The 19,220-nt window shown below is 44.0% G+C and overlaps 1 long non-coding RNA gene, 1 other non-coding gene and 1 pseudogene across 2 annotated transcripts in view; 2 read left to right on the plus strand and 1 right to left on the minus strand.

Annotated features, from left to right (window-relative positions):
• Positions 1-19,220, minus strand: part of LOC129652473 (uncharacterized) — a 157,746-nt gene that overhangs the window by 71,345 nt on the left and 67,181 nt on the right. The window lies entirely within an intron of this gene.
• On the plus strand, positions 4,056-13,565 carry LOC129652472 (pregnancy-associated glycoprotein 1-like; annotated as a pseudogene).
• TRNAC-ACA (transfer RNA cysteine (anticodon ACA)) lies at positions 7,222-7,294 on the plus strand. Its single transcript has one exon. It is a non-coding gene; the product is annotated as a tRNA-Cys (tRNA).

Genomic DNA, 19,220 nt, shown 5'->3' on the forward strand with positions numbered 1-19,220 from the left:
TTCAGCTTCAGCATCAGTCTTTCCAGTGAATATTCAGGACTGATTTTTTTTAGGATGGACTGGTTTGATCTCCTTGCAGTCCAAGGGAATCTCAAGAGTCTTCTCCAACACCATAGTTCAAAGGGCATATGCTGAAGTCCAGCTCTAGCAGCCAGAGATTCAACCTGAAGAGGTGAGCATTGTTGGCGATGATGATGTAGCCTCTAACTCATAGTACAGGACTACATCTGACAGACAATGATGTAGCCTCTGACTCAAAGTACAGGACTACATGGGCAATGATGAGACAGCCTCTCAGTTTTTCTTGGACTGCCTGTTTATTTCAAGTTTAAGTTTTTCTTTTATACTTTTACAAAAGCATTAGGTCAGAGGTTTGACATTTTCAGTTCCCCCTCACCCAGATTTATTATCTCCATAAATCATTGTTGCTCTTCAAACAGAGTTCCTGCTTCAGTGATTCTCTGAGATTCAGCCTTACTATCTATTATCTACTTCCTCTAATGTGTCCTATAGTTAACTTATGATTACATTGTAACTCATGCTACATTCCTCAGTTTACTTATCTTTCTAAATCCTGTTTTCCCCTAGTATCCTGAGCTCACTCTTAAAATCGGATCCTATTAAAATTAAAAGCTTCTTCACAACAAAGGAAATTATAAGCAAGGTGAAAAGACAGCCTTCAGAATGGGAGAAAATAATAGCAAATGAAGCAACTGACAAACAACTAATCTCAAAAATATACAAGCAACTCCTACAGCTCAATTCCAGAAAAATAAATGACCTAATCAAAAAATGGGCCAAAGAACTAAATAGACATTTCCCCAAAGAAGACATACAGATGGCTAACAAACACATGAAAAGATGCTCAACATCACTTATTATCAGAGAAATGCAAATCAAAACCACTATGAGGTACCATTTCACACCAGTCAGAATGGCTGCGATCCAAAAGTCTACAAGTAATAAATGCTGGAGAGGGTGTGGAGAAAAGGGAACCCTCTTACACTGTTTGTGGGAATGCAAACTAGTACAGCCACTATGGAGAACAGTGTGGAGATTCCTTAAAAAACTGGAAATAGACCTGCCTTATGATCCAGCAATCCCACTGCTGGGCATACACACTGAGGAAACCAGAAGGGAAAGAGACACAAGTACCCCAATGTTCATCGCAGCACTGTTTATAATAGCCAGGACATGGAAGCAACCTACATGTCCATCAGCAGATGAATGGATAAGAAAGCTGTGGTACATATACACAATGGAGTATTATTCAGCCATTAAAAAGAATACATTTGAATCAGTTCTAATGAGGTGGATGAAACTGGAGCCTATTATACAGAGTGAAGTAAGCCAGAAAGAAAAACACCAATACAGTATACTAACGCATATATATGGAATTTAGAAAGATGGTAACAATAACCCTGTATACGAGACAGCAAAAGAGACACTGATGTATAGAACAGTCTTATGGACTCTGTGGGAGAGGGAGAGGGTGGGAAGATTTGGGAGAATGGCATTGAAACATGTAAAATATCATGTATGAAATGAGTTGCCAGTACAGGTTCAATGCACGATACTGGATGCTTGGGGCTGGTGCACTGGGACGACCCAGAGGGATGGAATGGGGAGGGAGGAGGGAGGAGGGTTCAGGATGGGGAACACATGTATACCTGTGGCGGATTCATTTTGATATTTGGCAAAACTAATACAGTTATGTAAAGTCTAAAAATAAAATAAAATTTAAAAAAAAAAGGCTTCTAGCTACAGTGTCTCAAAAATTCCTAACCTCTATAAGCTATAGTAAAATATGCTAACTTTACAACATTCCTTAAATCTTTGACTTCTAACTATTTTAATTATTTCTAAGCCCTAAATTTAGTAAACTCCTTTACCATAAACATTTTCCTCACAAATAGGCTTCAGATAGCAATCCCTCCCATGGCCTCAAGCTGCAGCCTATGTGCTCATCCTGGGACACTCTTTTTGTAAAAGTCTTTAAACAAATGTCAATCATTAACTTTATGAATTATTCTCTGAGCACAGCTGCAGAAGGCTTTGTGCCTTCTCATGGTCCTCTCAAGAACAATAAGCACCTTAATATTCCCTTTCAGTCAACTCAGCCAAGGAAAGGAAAAAACAAGTCAGAATTACAAGGCCTAACTCCTTCATCCCGGGTCCATGCCTGCGGAATGAGGAGGGGGAGGTGGGGCCGTGCCTTCATTTTGTCAGTAAAGCCTAACACGGCTCCCAACAGGCATATATGTGTGTAATTTGTCAGTGATGTCATGGTCCCCCGTTGGGATTTAGCCACCAGAACTAAATTTAAAAAACATGCAAAAATGAAGACTAAGTCACAATGCCCCATATAAACACACCTGGCAACAGGAGAGGCTCCTGTTGTATTCAAGGGACAGGCATGGATAGATCTCATGCAGGAATAGGCCCTGGGAATCCTGGATGAGTCAATGGACACGCTTGTCTTTACTTTGGCTGCCACAGTAGTTTTGTCTTCTTTGATTGGGAAGACATTTCAAAAAATAGAGGGATGGAATGGGGAAGGAGGAGGGAGGGGGGTTCGGGATGGGGAACACATGTATACCTGTGGCGGATTCATTTTGATATTTGGCAAAACTAATACAGTTATGTAAAGTTTAAAAATAAAATAAAATTTAAAAAAATAATAATAAAAAATTAAAAATTAAAAAAAAAGGTTTTGATTAAAAAAATAAAAAAATTAAAAAAATTAAAAAAAAGAAATTTCAAAAAAAAAATTTTTTTTTGTATGTTTGGTTTGGCAACAAAATTTTTCATGACATAGACCCTATCGGGAAATTATATCAGAAATATATCAATTTATCTTCAGCAGTTAAATTTTGTTGGTTTGTATGTCCCTGATGGTCTTTCTTTATAAGTAGAAAGGAAACACATATGTTCAGTATGCATTCAGTCTCTCTTTAAATCAACCGACATGAATTAAATTCCTCTCTGTCCCTACTGCATTCCCAACTCTAGGCAAGAAATAAAAACCTGCAGTGACTGAAGGCTGATTCCAGCACATCACTGTAGAGATTTCATTCCCACTGTTTTTTGGGGGAAAAAAATTAGTTGCTAACATTAAAATCAGTAGATTGTACATAAATATCCAAACTTGTGATTCTCTTGAAAACATGGCCAACTGGCCTGCTTTCCAGCATGGGTGAAGTGGAGGAAAGGCTGCTCCCAGTGGTAAGGCCAGTGTGGCCCAGGGTTCAACATGGCCACCTCATCCTAGTATCATTTCTCCTGCCTCCTGGGGCCATGACTTTGTGAGAACTAGACTGCTAGCTCTCTTAAGATAAAGACTACTTTTGGCTTCATCAACTTTGACTTTGAAACATTTAACCCAGATCCTAGCACACAGTTCTTCCTTGTACAGTTGTTGGATGCTGTAAAATATCTTGCGGATGGATATGACATTTCTTCAAATACTGAAACCATGTAACTGGCATACTGCTCTGTCCTAAATCTTTGATGCAGCCTGGCATTATAGGTGTCCCTGATGTCTGCCATTAGACCCACTACACAGGTTGTATGTCCCTGGGCTGTCCCTGAAGTCTTCACTTTGCCATTTGAAACTTATCCTCCTAGCAATCTCCTCTCCAATGAAGACTGCAATGCATATCTCATGAAGTGGCTAGGAAGATGACATAAAACCACGAATGTCGAGCATGGCTCTTAGTATCCATTTTTATGATGTTCTTAGCAGTTTTTTCTCCAAGTAGGCAAGGTTCTCCATCTTCTTAGATGTCCATGCAGATCAGTTTGATTTTCCAGCCAAACTTCAAGGAAGAGATAACAGTTCAATTCTCTGTACTTTGTGAAGCTTCAAAGTCCACTCACCAAGGACACTGATGAAGGTAAAGATTTTATCGAGACCTTTGTGTTTTTTTCAGACCTATTATTGACCTAAAGGGCTAAACAAGGGCATGTCAGAGCATATATAACTAGGGGCTCCTGGTCACCACTACATGCTAAGAACCTGAACTTCCCTGAGTCCTTGAAGCCAGGAAAGAAGCATGAAGTGGCTTGTGTTCCTTGGGCTGGTGGCCTTCTCAGATTGCAGAGTCATTTAAGTATGGACACTGTAAGCCACATCATCTTCCTTTCTGTGATTTTTCTTTTCATCTGATTATTCTTGTACTCATCAGGTTTAGAACAGAATGGAATATTTCCTGACAATCTTAAAGTTCAACCCTTAATTATTGATAAGTACTTTGCTATAGGAACTGTGGTCCCAAGGTTCTTGGTGTAGATTTGCCTAGTTTCACAACTCTGGGGTCCAGCCATGTCATGACCTATTGAAACTGGAACTCCTTGCAATTGTTCAGTGCACAGTCAATGCAGATGTAGGTGTGATCCTGTGGAATAGCACTTTTCTACGTTTTATTTAGCATGTCCTCTTTGTTCTGTCTCTACTTCAGTGTGTATATGTCTATGTCTGCATCTCTGTATCTCTATCATTTATCTCTCCATCCCCTTAGAAGTCTCTGTGAGTGTATTTTTCTCTGCGGTGTTTTCTTTTAATTTTCTACATTCCCTGAAATTGTTCCCTACTCCTGGATTCTTCTTTCAACTCTTCTCTTTCAACTTGGAGAAAGATTGGCAGAGCTACTTAAACACTGTTTTATATCTGACAAGCAGTGTGACCACAGCCAATTCACAAACCTCTCGCATTTCAAATTCCTCCCTTGTAAAAGAGAATAGGAATCCCCCTTCTACCTCCTTCCCTGAGCTTCTATGAGAAGGATACAGTGCTGTGGCAACAGCCATGCTAATGGCTGTCATTGTTGAGACTTTCTATTTATCAGGCACCTTATATCCATCACTTCACTTATCCCCAAGATATTCTATTTTGAGGGTTTGAATTGCTGCATTCCACCATTTTACTGAAGGGGAGACTGAGACCCCTTATGGTCATATAGCTTACCCAACATTACAGAACAGAATCTTTATTCAAACCTATGTCTTTGCCATGGAATATGCATAAAATTCTTATAATAAGGTGACTCATAAAAATGATTGGAAAATACACAGTGCCATTACAATGACAGTTATACCTTAACACTGACAGCTAATTCTAGCATCTTCTTTGTCAAATGTTTGGTGAAAGAATACCTCTAAGGAAAGTGAAGACCATGAGATAAACCCTCAGTGGAAAAAACATGCTGAACAATTTCTTGAAGGAGCATGCTTACAGACTGTCTCAGATTTCTTCTTATGGCTCAAATATAACTATTCACCCCCTGAGGAACATCGTGGATGTGAGGGTTTTGGAAGGATGGTGCTCCACAGCGCCCCCTGGTGCTCTAGCCTAGCACTGGGGCTCATCTGGAGGTGCCACGTGGGATGTTGAGGCTGGGGCTCCTGCAGGAGGCAGAAACACTGGGCCAAAGGGGCCCCACGCAGAGGAGAAGGCATTATCACCCTCAACTCTTGGTCTTGGTGACTGGGCCCAGAATTACCAGGTGGCAGGTAAACATACATTTCTGTGTCAAAGATGTGTCATTAGTTTGAGGGAGATTGTTCCTTCTGAGCAGAAGGCAATGACGACCCACTACAGTCCTCTTGCCTGGAAAAACCCCAAAATGGAGAGGCCTGGTGGGCTGCAGTCCAAGGGGTTGCTAAGAGTCGGACACGACTGAGCGACTTCACTTTCACTTTGCACTTTCCTGAATTGGAGAAGGAAATTACAGCCCACTCCAGTGTTCTTGCCTGGAGAATCCCAGGGACGGTGGAGCCTGGTGGGCTGCTGTCTATGGGGTTGCACAGAATCAGACACGACTGGAGAAACTTAGCAGCAGCAGCAGCTCCTTCTGAACTAAGGGAGTCAACTAGTTACAGATGAAGAGTGAACCGTCTCTGATCAGTAGGTAGAACCAACTGCAAAGCAATTGTGAATAAAAAAGGCAGAGTAATTCAGTTTGCACACATGCAAGAACTACAGCAGTAAAAAGTTACTGAACCCATATTCAGTAAGGCCATAAGAATCTAGCACAGTGCTTACTGCTTTTAGATAAGAAAAAGGGCTTAATTTGTCTTTAAGAATGCCCTTGCCAGCCTGAGAGATAGGCAAAGAATAAGTACATGTCAAATGAAAGGGTCACTTGTGTGGTGTTGATTGGATGTGGTCTGAGTTTAGAGGGAGTGGCTGGGGTTGATCAAGAAGGACCTCCCGGAGAAGGGTGTGGTAAGGCTGGGTTTGAAGAGACATCAGAATTTCTCAAATGAAGGCCCCAAGACTTCACTAGGTGTCCAACAGTGCTGGAGGTCCAGTGGTTACACCTCTGCACTTCCAATGCAGGAGGTACCACTCTAACACCTGGTCATAGAATCAATATCCTGCATACAATGTAGCACAGGGAAAAAAAAAATCAAATGCAAGCACCTCTGTGATCAAAGGCTGTGAGCTTCACAGTGGATGGAAAGTGATCTCAAATGATATATGACACCAGAGGGAGGCATTAGTGTGGGAATAGAGGGTAGCCAGTTCTGACTAATCCACTCCCTCCTTTTCCCTGTAGATGCAATATAAGGGTAACATCACCATTGGAACATTCCCTCAGGAATTCCAGGTTATCTTTGACACAGGCTCATCTGACTTGTAGGTTCCCTCCCTCTTTTGTCCCAGTCCAGCCTGTTGTAAGTAGAGACACCCCCTACCTGGACCATCCTTCACTTGCCCTGCTGCCCTGTTTCCACCCTTGGCACCTGATTACACTCATCTCTTATGTCTGCAACTACACAAGTTAGGTTCAGACATTACAAGTCTTCCACCTTCCGGCCTACCCAAAAGACCTTCAGGATCGCCTATGGATCTGGGAGCATGAAGGGATTTCTTGCTTATGACACTATTCAGGTAACATGTAAAGAGAAGCTGAGTCAGGACTGGCTATGGAGTGACCCCTGCTTGCAAAACAGATGCAGGACCATCTGGCAAGAGCCTTCCTAGCCTAACTCCCATAGACATTGGTCATCTTACCCACAGGATCCTGTCCCTGGGGAGGCAGTGCCCATGGTGACACATGAGCAAACGGCTTAGCTAACCCAGAGAGTGGCTTGAGGTGTGGACTTGCAGCTCCTCTGCCCATGAGCAGTTCAAGGTTCATTTTGCTGGGAGCGAGAATAGGGGGGAAAAGCACCCACTTTTATATTCACAGACTTTTCCAGGCACTTACCAGGACTTCCCTGGTGGCTCAGATGGTAAAGCATCTGTCTACAATGCAGAAGACCCAGGTTCAATCCCTGGGTCAGGAAGATCCCCTGGAGAAGGAAATGGCAATCCACTCCAGTACTATTGCCTGGAAAATCCCATGCACAGAGGAGACTGGTAGGCTACAGTCCATGGGGGTCACAAAAAGTTGGACACGACTGAGTGACTTCACTTTCACTTCCACTTTATATTCACAGACTGTTCCAGGCACTTTCAGGTAATAATTGGTTTAATCCTGCAACAGCCCCACACAGCAGGTGGTTAGCTCATGAAACATATGATGAAACTGAGGTGCAGACAGCAAGGGCCTTGCTGAAGTCACACATGTTGTAAACGGTGGAGCTGGGTTGGCTTTTCAGTACTGAGGTTGCTGTAGGGTGTTTGCTGCTGCTGCTGCTGCTAAGTTGCTTCAGTCATGTCCGACTCTGTGCAACCCCATAGATGGCAGCCCACCAGGCTCCTCTGTCCCTGGGATTCTACCGGCAAGAATACTGGAGTGGGTTGCCATTTCCTTCTCCAATGCATGAAAGTGAAAAGTGAAAGTGAAGTCGCTCAGTCGTGCCCGAATCTTAGCGACCCCATGGACTGTAGCCCACCAGGCTACTCCATCCATGGGGTTTTCCAGGCAAGAGTACTGGAGTGGGGTGCCACTGGGGACAGGATAAAACTGATCTGGGGACCCTGGGGGCAGTCAAGAGCTTCAGGTATCCGGAGTGGGAAACGAGGCCAGAGATATCAAGGGGCCTGATAAATGAGTTCTCATTCTAGGGTGCCTTTGAGAATCTCATAAAGCATATGGCCTGCCTCCCCAAAGTACTTGAGTAGTTCCCCTCTCTCTCTTTGTCTCTCATACGCACTCACACAAATACACACACATATCCCCAAAAGGGAATTTCACAGGCAGTAGTTTCATAGATCCCTGCAATCAAGACTGTGTTTTTGGCTTCTGTCTTCCTGGACAGATGCAGAATCTACAGTACCTTACAGAGAATTCAGTCCATTCCTGGCATTAGGTCATAGTGATGCCAGAGAAGGCTACCTTGCTCTCGACTCATTTTGTCCTCAAGGGGTCACCAATGGGTCCTGGCCTGACTTGGTTGCCCTACCTGGACAGAAGCCACAAGGTCAATTTGACTCACTCAGGTGGTGTTTTTCAGAGGGGCAGATGTTTTAAAATTCACAGCCTCTCACAAATGGAACCCAAATTCCCCTCCCAGGTTGTTCTAACCATCTGAGGTCCACCAAAGACAGAGCCCAGCCTCAATTCTTCTCTGAGGATTTAATGGCAATGCACCCCAGCCCAGTCCTAGCCCCACTTCACATATCTGTAAATGGGAACACTCTTCTCTCCCACAGATTGGGGACCTTGTAAGTACTGACCAGCTGTTCAGTCTAAGCATTGTGGAATATGGATATGAGGATGCACCTTTTGCTGGCATCTTGGGCTTGAACTACCCCAACATATCTGTCTTTGGAGCTATCCCCATCTTTGACAACCTGAAGAATCAAGATGCCATTTCTGAGCCTGTTTTTGAATTCTACTTGAGCAAGTAAGTCTGAAATGGACAATCTCTTTCTCCAAATTAGCTGTAAGATGCTTTCAGGTGCATGAAAATTATTGAACACTTGATAAAGAAATATCCTGAGAGATAATCTAACCCAGGATAAATATAGCCCCAGGGCCGTACCTGGCTTCACCACTGGCTTTTATAAATAACATTTTATCGGAACATAACCCTGCTCCTGGACTCAAAACCAGTAACTTGGTCTAAGGGGTTGAGTGAGGAGGAAGACTAATGGAAGGCAAGAGGAAATAAGTTGGAGGAAAAAGCAATACAATTTGTTATGAATTTGATCAGGAAAGAAGGAGAAGGATGGTGGATATCTTTCCTTCCTCATTAACATTCCACTGGGAGCCTAGGACCAGGTACTCTATTAGCAGGAGCCAGTGAAAACTGAAAGTGTGGGACACAAAACAAACATGTGGGACCCCTTGTTCAAGAAATATTAGGCATTTCAAGACAGGGAGAGCACTGTTGGGATCCCTTCTGAGTGTGGGGCCCTTTGAACAGTAGAGGTCACAGCACAGTGGAGCCAAATCTGGGTGACCTGAACCCATACCCTTAGAACTCCCAGGCTTTGATTTTCCTGAAAAATGACAAGCTGTACAAGGAGAAAGCCAGTATGCTTCTTTACCATATCCTCTGAATGTGTCTGACTACTCAGGTCGCAGGAGGTAGGGCATCTTCAGAAGATAGAGTGGGTGGAGCCCAGCCAGGTGACATAGCTTCTAACCTCCTCTGTGCCACTCATTAGACAGTAACCGACCTCAGTCTGGATCTCAATCACTCCTAGACGCTATTTCTGAATCTGTACATAGGGACCTTATTAGGGCCTTGATGGGTGGACCATCACAGCTCTCAGACAGTGCTGTTGTTACTGTCCTCCAAGGATCCACCCCCCTCTTCTCTATACACATGCAGGGCGAAAGGCAGTGTGGTGATGTTTGGTGGAGTGGATAAATCCTACTACCAGGGAGTGCTCAACTGGGTACCATTGATCCACGTGGGTGACAGGCATGTACACATGGACCGGTAAGTCTCTCCCTCTGAGGGTCAGCCCAAGTGATGCTCCCGCTACTGTACATGGACACAGGCAGACACACACAATACATTCTCAGACACACAGTCACACAGACATATACACCACCCACAATGACACTGACACATAGACACATTGAAGCACACAAGCAGACACATATAAACATATACATATAAACATGCATAGCTAGTCAGAGACACACAAGCACTCACAGAGACACATACAAACACACATACAAACAAACACACAAGCAGATAGATATGCAAACAACCAATGGGTTCATAATTCCCAGGCCTTCTGACCAGGGCTCTGACCAGGGTCCTAAAAAGGGTGCAGAGAGGTCTTTGCGGCTGGGAGAGGATTGCACCCACTGCCCTGTGAGGCGTGGAGCATGGTTAGAGGACTCTACACTGTGGTGAACAGAGGATTAGGGAGAATTTCTCCATCCTGAACAGAGGTACAAGATGACCAACTGTCCGGGGCTACCTGGGACCAAGGAAGGTCTCAGTACAGATAAATGTCAGTTTTAAAACAGGGAAAGTACTGGAAATGGGGAGAACTGGTCTCCTAAGGGAGCAACAACTGAGAAGTGTAGAGAGATTTGCTGAAATCTTAAGATGTGAAAGTAACTAATAAAAAAGACACCCCACGTTCATGGGCACACTGTGGGGCAGGGGCTATAACAGAGAATCAGGAAGGTGGGATCCAGGAGTGACCTGAGGACAAGAGGCATAATTGATAGGATTCTGTGTGATACCCTCAGACAAAAGTTGACCTGTCCTTTGGAGTTTCTGTGGGCTAGTCATGTATTTCCTGGCCAGGATCTCAGCATCTGAGCTGGTTGTAGGAGTAGTGCTGGCAGATACCCTCTCCCAGAGGAGCCCCTCTCTCCCACCACTATGAGAATCTGGTGCCCTCGCAAATTTCCACCTTCACTCTGCGATTGACCCTTTATTTGTTCCCCACCAGATACAGCTGTCTGGATGTTTCTCATTCATTATTTTCAGTTTTCATTCACTCACTAAACAGATAAGTCTTGGGCATCCACTGTGTGCCAGGCACTTTAGGGAGGTAATGAGAATAAAACTTGCCAGCACATGTAAGGCAGATGCACAGGAAATGAGACACACACATAGTGAATTGTGACTTTGGTACACGCTAGACATGAGGAAGTGTCTACAGAGACTGTCAAGAAAGGAGACTGATAAACACCGGGAGAAAGACTTCCCTGAAACCATGACAATTAAGCTGGAATCTGGAAGATGAGAAGAAATTTTCTAGTCAAAGGGGAGGGGGCTCCTCTAGGAAGGAAGACCAGCTTGTGTCAAGGTGCAAAAGAGCCTGGTGTAATCAAGTACTGCATTCAAGAATGTCAAGGAAGATGCCCTGTCGGGAGCAAAGGAAAAGAAGGCAAGAGACAAAGAGCTGTTTAGAAGACAGTTGGGAAGGGGGCAGCTCTGGGGGGACTCAGAGTGACCTTGATGCCTGCTTTGTCACACTGTCTCTCAGCATCTCCATGAAAAGAAAGACTATTGCTTGTTCTGGCGGCTGCGAGGCCCTTGTGGATACCGGGGCATCACTGATCTTTGGCCCAAGAAGACTGGTCAGTAACATCCAGAAGCTCATCAGCGCCATGCCAGGGGGTTCCAAGGTGAAGGGTCATGCCCCAGGGTCACTCCCAGTCTCCATACAAAAGAAGCATCTCCAGGACCAACCTCTCTCCCTCTCTCTCTAACAGCACTATGTTTCATGTTTTGCAGTCAATACCCTCTCCTCTATTATCTTCACCATCATGGCATCAACTACGCATTCCCAGCTCAAGCCTACATCCTCAAGGTGAGGGGAGAACCCTGAGGGGTGGTTCTCAAATAGGAACTTGCAGGAATCCTTGGGCTGCTGGGAGGAGGGGGCCCTCTGCAGGCTGTCTCTCACTATTGCAGACCCTGCTGAGCGGTGGGGGGGGGGGGGGGGGCCGGGGCCGGGGAGGGGGGGAGGGGCGGGGATGGCCAGGCCAGAGCCTCCCACAAGATGAACCAATTGAAAGTAAAGGGCCATCTGGGACACTGATCATCCTGAAATAAATGTGGAGACACCATGGTGGAAGGCACAAGGACAGGGGAACACTCAGGTCCTCAGTGTTCAAAGAGCTTTACTTCAATCTGAACCTTCAGACGGATGAACATGGAAAGTCAGCTCTAGCAGTCCCTGAAATAAGTCATGTGACAAGAAGAATGGCTGGGGACAGTCCCAGTGTGCTGTCTCACCATGGGGATTAACAGTCTCCCTTCCCTTCTCGCAGTTTTGCTGATTTGGATGATAAATTACATTGTCACCCTAGTTCTCGGATGCATCTTCCCCTAGCTCTGGCCGGGTGCCCCCTTTGTGTGTTGGAATACCTGACCCCTCTGTGGGGAGGCGGGATGCTAATGTGAATAAAGGGTGCACAGTGACTGCTCAGCCCTGGCACAGGGTGGAGGCTTCATGTCAGCTCCCTAGGGGAGTTCAGAGCTGGCTGATGGGCTCAAAGAAGACTTTGAGGAAGGGAGGGAATTTCAGGGATTCTAAAACTGTAAACTCATGGAGCCATATGGAAGGTTGCTTGGTTCTAGGCAAAACTGCCCTGGATTCCATGCAAATGGCATCCCAAGGTACTCTGCATTGGGGCACTGGGGACTTACTGGGGGTGATGAGGGCTATGGACTCACTGGTGGGGATGGCTAACCAGAGTACTTTACCCAACCAACCCTGGAGTGGCCAAAGAGGGTGAATGCGGGCTGAAGGAGGCTTCCCAGAATTCCTAAGTCTTCAAGAACGTGTTGTGGGCTCTGCTCTATTTAAGATGGATAACCAACAATGAGTTACTGTGTAGCACGGGGAACTCCACTGAATTATATGACAACCTGGATGGGCGGTTTATTTTGGGGACCAGGATACATGGATACATATGGTTGAGTACATTTACTGTCCACCTGAAACTCAGAATATTGTTAATCAGCTATATTCCAATACAAAATACAGTTTATTAATAATGTATGGATTGTGGGGATGCAGGAGGAGAACCAGCATTCTCTGCAGAGAAAACAAGGAGCAGGAGTCAGAAGGAAAGAAACAGGGAGAGAGGAGAACTATGGACATTCTTTTTCTTTTCTAAAATTTTTATTGAAGTGTGGCTAATCTTCAGTGTTGCGTTAAGTTCTGCTGCACAGCAATGTGACTCAGTTATACACATACAGAAATATATATTCTTTTTCTTATTCTTTTTCATGTGGTTTATAACTGGATATTTAATATATTTCCTTATGCTCTACAGTAGGACTTTGTTGTTTATCATTCCTCTGTATCCCCAACTCCCAATCCTCCCCTCCCCCACACCCTTCCTCATGTAAACCTCATATATTGGCCCTTTTTGGTTGTGGATGAATTCTCATAGCCCCTGCTAATGAGAAAATTCCTTGATACTTACCAAAAGAGGGAAATAAAACAAAGAATTGTGATGGGTCTGGATATTGGGGGGAGTCACACGTAAGGGCTCAGGATGACTGATGTGTGTCTCTGACTCCCCCAGGATTATAGAGGCTACTGATATACCACCTTTCAAGAGAACACAGTGAGGACATCTAGAGAGACCTGGATCCTGGGTGACGTCTTCCTGAGGCTGTATTTCTCAGTCTTTGATTGAGGAAATGATAGGATTGACCTGGCACAGGCAGTGTAAATGCTTGGAGTGGTTCAGGAATCAGTAAGGCCGCTCCAAGCAAACACTAAATCATGCTTAGAGTACTTCTGCCCAGGATGCTAGTGAACTGTATTTGATGTTCTGCACACCCTATTACAATAAACAATAAAGGGTTTCACATGGAATGGTGCTGAAACAAACGGGTGCCACTGTTTGTGTATGGGAGGCATACAATGATCAGGAAGGATCTAGAACAAAGTCTGAATCACAGTTGAGAGGAGCCCACCTCCACCTGGTTTCAAGGAAAGGGGAGACTCATTGAAATGATTCTGAGAATACAGGACACAAGAATCAGAGCAAATACAAAGATCTCAATGACTGGACCCAAGAAATCAGAAGTCATCAGTTCTCTATTTCACACCCTCATTCTTTCATTCCCTCTTCTTTGATGGTCTTAGCCTGACAATTTCTTCCTTACGGCTTCTACACATAGTGAGGGAGTCCAAGATACCTGCCCTGGTGTTTTATATCTTGAAGGCATCTCCAATAAGGAAAGAAAAGTTTGAAGACATCAGAGTTCAAGGGTGTTCTCTGAATGAGCCACCTCAGATCACAGGTACAGTCCTAGATCAGCCATCCTGGCAGGGCCATGGGGTCCTATGATTGGCTTTACATGGTCTCGTGGCCCTGACCCAGAAGCACACATGATTGTCAATTTCCTCCAGAACTACATGACTGAAGCTGGGGAGAGGCAGCCCCAATGAAAGAGACTGGGAGATAGTCCTGGCCATGGAAGAGTTTGTGATAACCCATCAACTCCACCACCTCTTCATTCAGAGGAATTATAAGGGGTAATGAAACAGACTCTCTTCATCCCATCTCAGATGAACTTTTCACTGGGCTTCTCCTCCAGGGGAGTTTGGGTGAGGTACTTCATGGAGAGCTAGTACCCTTTTGCCCCACACCCAGTCACCAGGTCTCTGCCACATATGCCTGCTCTGTCCTTTCCAGTCCTACTTGGTAAGTGATGGCCCCAGTGGATCCCTGAGCCATCCTCCTCCTCCAAGGCACACAATGCCCCTTCCTTGGCCTCCAATGCTGCTGGGGAGAATGCAATGCATGTATCGGTGAACCCAGGGTACACAGAGCCTTCAGCCTTTCTAAGCTTCTCCATAGGTGGGGCTACAAACTGTTTGCTTGCAGCTGCCATGGATAGGCATTTTTGCAGTGGAAGCATCCGTTCTTTCCACCGGGCAGCCCTCAGTAGATGCCTCAGCTGAGACAGCAGAGGCCAGATGTTGATTTCCTTTCATATTGACTGGTTTGATCTTCTTGTTGTATAAGGAGCTCTCAAGAATCTTCTCAAGCACCACAGTTCAAAAGCTCAATTCTTTGGCATTCATGTTTCTTATGGTCAAGATATCACATCTGTACCTTATTACTAGAAAAACCATAGCTTTGACACTACAGACCTCTATAGCAAAGTGAGTCTCTGCTTTTTAATGCACTGTGCAGGTTTTTCATAGCCTTTCTTCCTTCCAAGGAGCAAGCGTGTTTTAATTTTTTGGCTGCAGTCAAGGTCCATATTGATTTTGGGGCCCAAGGAAATAAAATCTGCCCACTCTTTCTACTTTTCCCTCATCTATATGCCATGAAGTGGTGGGACTGGATGCCATGAATGTTGAGTATCTTTTTGTGAATAGTTTTTTGAATGTTGAGTTTAAACTAGTTTTTTCATCTCCTCTCCTCACTGAGAGGCTCTTTAGTTCTTCTTTGCTTTCTATTATTAGGGTAGTGTCATCTTCATATCTGTGGATGCTGATACTTCTCTCAGCAATCTTGATTCCAGCTTGAGATTTATCCAGGGCAGCATATTGAATGATGTATCCTACATATAAGTTACATAACCAGACAATGTATACCTTGTCATGCTCCTTTCCCAATTTTAAATCTTTCAGTTGTTCCATGTCTGATTCTAACTGCTGCCTTTTGACCTACATACAGACTTGTTAGGAGAAACATAAGGTGATATGGTACTCCCATTTCCTTAACTTTTCCACAGTTTGTTGTGGTCCACACAGTGAAAAGGTTTAGCATAGTCAGTGAAGCAGATGGAAATGCTTTTCTGGGATTCCCTTGCTTTCTCTATGATCCAATGGATGTTGGCAATTTGATCTCTGGTTGTTCAAACCAGTTTGTACATCTAAAAGTTCTCAGTTCATGTACTGTTGAAACTTAGCTTGAAGGATATTGAGCATGACCTTGCTAGCAAGTGAGATGAGCACAATGGCATGATAGGTTGAACATTCTTTGGCATTGCCTTTCTTTTGCATTGGAAAGAAAACTGAACTTTTCCAGCACTGTGGCCACTGATGAGTTTTCCAAATTTGCTGACATATTGAATGCAGCACATTTGCAATCTCATTCTTTGGGATTTTAAAACAGCTCATTTGGAATTTCATCACCTTCCCTACTTTTTCTTGTAGTGATGCTTCCTAAAGCCCACTTGACTACATACTCCTGTATATCTGGCTTTATGTGAGTGACCCCAGCATCATCCCTATCCCAGTCATTATGACCATTTTTGTATAGTTCTTCTGTGCATTCTTGCCACCTCTTCTTAATCTCATCTGCTTCTGTTAGGTCTTTAACTTTTATGTCCTTTATTGTGCCAATCTTTCCATGAAGTGTTCCTCTGGTATCTCCACTTTTCTTGAAAAGATCTATACTCTTTACAATTCTATTGTTTTCCTCTAAATCTTGCACTATTCACTTATGAAGACTTTCTTATCACTCCTTGCTACTGTCTGGAAGTCTGCATTCCATTGGGTATATCTTTCCCTTTCTCTTCTCTTATTTTCTCAGCTGTTTTTAAGGCCTCCTCAGGCAACCACTTTGGCTTCTCACATTTGTTTTTCTTGAGGATGGTTTTGGTGACCACCTCCCATACAATGTTGCAAACCTCCATCCATAGTTCTTCAGGCTAACAGACCTAATTCTTTGAATCTATTTTTCATCTCCACTATATAATCATAAGGGATTTGACTTAGGTCACAGCTGAATGTTCTAGTGGTTTTCCTTACTTTCTTTAATTTAAGCCTGAATATTGCTTGCTTCTGCCTAACCATTGGTGCCAGATCAGACACCCACCACTCTCAGTGGGTGTGGAGCAAAAACAATTTGAGGACTGTTACCCTGGGTTTGTGCTTGGCTTTTCATATGCTTAGCTGTGTGAGCTTGATCAGTTCCCTTAATCTCAGTTTTCTCATCTGGAAAATGGGCACCATGATGATTATTCCACCTTCTAGATTGCATGTGTGCCTGCAAAGAGCAAGTGGCCCTTAGAGGGCTTTCTGAGTTCCTGAGTCTGGAGCAAATATGAATTATTCTGCCACCTGTAAGAAGGAAAACTTTTTAGAGGTTATGGCTGCCATCCCCAAGGCTAAATAATGATTCAAGCCAAATGACATCTATCTCTGAACCCTGACCCAGACCTCTGACTGAGCCGATGCTTCTGTTTTCTGGGCTCCCACAAGAGCTAATGATTACTGGCTCAGAACACTCCCTTCCTCAGCCTTACCAGTCACACTTTCCTTTTCAACTACTTCTCCCCTGAAATCACACTGAAAGGAGAGTCATAAAGGCTCTTGGTCTCTTGTCAGTTTCCCACATCGCCAGCATAGCAACAAGTAGCTATTATGGCTACTTGTCATAGCAACAACTATGGCAACCTGTACAGTCCAATCTCAGCCTGTTAAATGAATCTTTCCCCATTTGCCCCCTCATGTTTAAATTACCTATAGTTGCCTTAGTATCCTTCCTATGCTTGCTGTTTAATGTCAAAATATGTGTGGACCTCATTTTGTTTTCTTTCCCAAGCATAATTCCAACGAGGCAATTAAGTAACCAAACATTTATTCATCTAACTACCCACAGGAATTGACAAAAGCAAACCACCCATCATGCATTTTTGCTTGCCCCAAAACACCACTGAAGTGATCTCCTGAAACAATATGATACATTGGCATGTACACTCCAGAAGGGACACTTTTTTCTAGATTTATTTTCCATCTAGTGCAGAATGTCAATCATAAGCCTGGCCCTCCAGCAGCTGGTCACCTAATTTTTGCAGACTCAGCCCACTCCTTATCCCTTCCACATCTCTCAGTAAAATCTAGAGAACAGATTCAGTCAAAGTTCTCACTCCTGCAGAAAACAGATTTTTTTCTAGTTTTTTTTTTTTAGAAAACAATATTTGGTAACACATTCAAAATCATGTGCTCCTTGCCTTGGATTCAAGGACTTGCACCAGAGGATGGGAAGCCTCCCCTTCCACCTAAATGTTTCACCACTCCCACCAGGGCCACAGGCTTGACTGGACCCCAACGACTTCTGCCTGCTCCCTGATGTCCTCTGTACATCAGTTCAGTTCAGTCTCTCAGTCATGTCCAACTCTTTGCTATATCATGGAGTGCCGCATGCTAGGTTTCCCTGTCCATTACCAACTCCCGGAGCTTGCTCAAACTCATCTTCATCATGTCGGTGATGCCACCCAACAATTTCATCTTCTGCCTTCCCCTTTGCCTTCTGCCTTTAATCTTTCCCTTCATCAGGGTCTTTTCTAATAAGTCAGTTCTTCCCATCAGGTGGGCAAAGTATTGGAGGTTCGGCTTCAGCATCGGTCCTTCCAATGAATATTCAGGATTTATTTCCTTTAGCATGGACTGGTTGGATCTCCTTGCAGTCCAAGAGACTCTCAAGAGTCTTGTCCAACACCACAGTTTAAGAGTATCAATTCTTTGGTACTCAGCTTTCTTTATGGTCCAACTCTCACATACACTCATGATTCCTCCATTTTAGTCGACATAAAGGAGTAAAGGACACATTTATCCTCCTGTCTCAAATAACTCCAAAGTAGAAAAGACAAATGAAAGAGCATTGTATTACATCAAACATCTGGCAGCAGAGAATGCATTCCTGAGGCAGGGAGCAAGCAAGGAGAGTTCTACAATTGCCCCAACTCTAGAAATACTTTCCAACACATACATGGAAGGTGTACCTAGGCAGAGACAAACAGTCTCCCCAAGAAGACAGATTTATGACTCTATATAGTCAGAGTTCATAGGAGAGAGTGACATACAGATAACTGTAGGAAGGTACAGGTGATACCCTTCCAGTTTTCAGCAGAGAGTTGATAGTACTGGTCTGAATTATAGGGAACAATCCTTGAGTCTCAAATTGCACCAAGTCTAATTGTGTCCCCACCCACCAGCGTGGAAATTACTCATTTTTCAATATAAATTCATTTATTTTAATTGGAGGCTAATTGTTTTACAATATTATATTGGTTTTGCCATACATGGACATGAATCTGCATGGGTGTACATGTGTTCCCCATTCTGAACTCCCCTCCCACCTCCTTCCCCATCCCATCCCTCTGGATCATCACAGTGCACCAGCCCCGAGAATCCTGCATCAGGCATCAAACCTGGACTGGCGATTCATTTCACATATGATAATATACATGTTTCAATGCCATTCTCCCAAATTATCCCACCCTCTCCCTCTCCCACAGAGTCCAGAAGACTGTTCTATACATCTCTGTTTCTTTTGCTGTCTTGTATACATGGTTATTGTTACCATCTTTCTAAATTCCATATATATGCGATAGTATACTGTATTGGTGTTTTTCTT

Source organism: Bubalus kerabau, chromosome 5 (assembly GCF_029407905.1).
Source record: "Bubalus kerabau isolate K-KA32 ecotype Philippines breed swamp buffalo chromosome 5, PCC_UOA_SB_1v2, whole genome shotgun sequence".
Taxonomy (NCBI): Eukaryota; Metazoa; Chordata; class Mammalia; order Artiodactyla; family Bovidae; genus Bubalus; species Bubalus kerabau.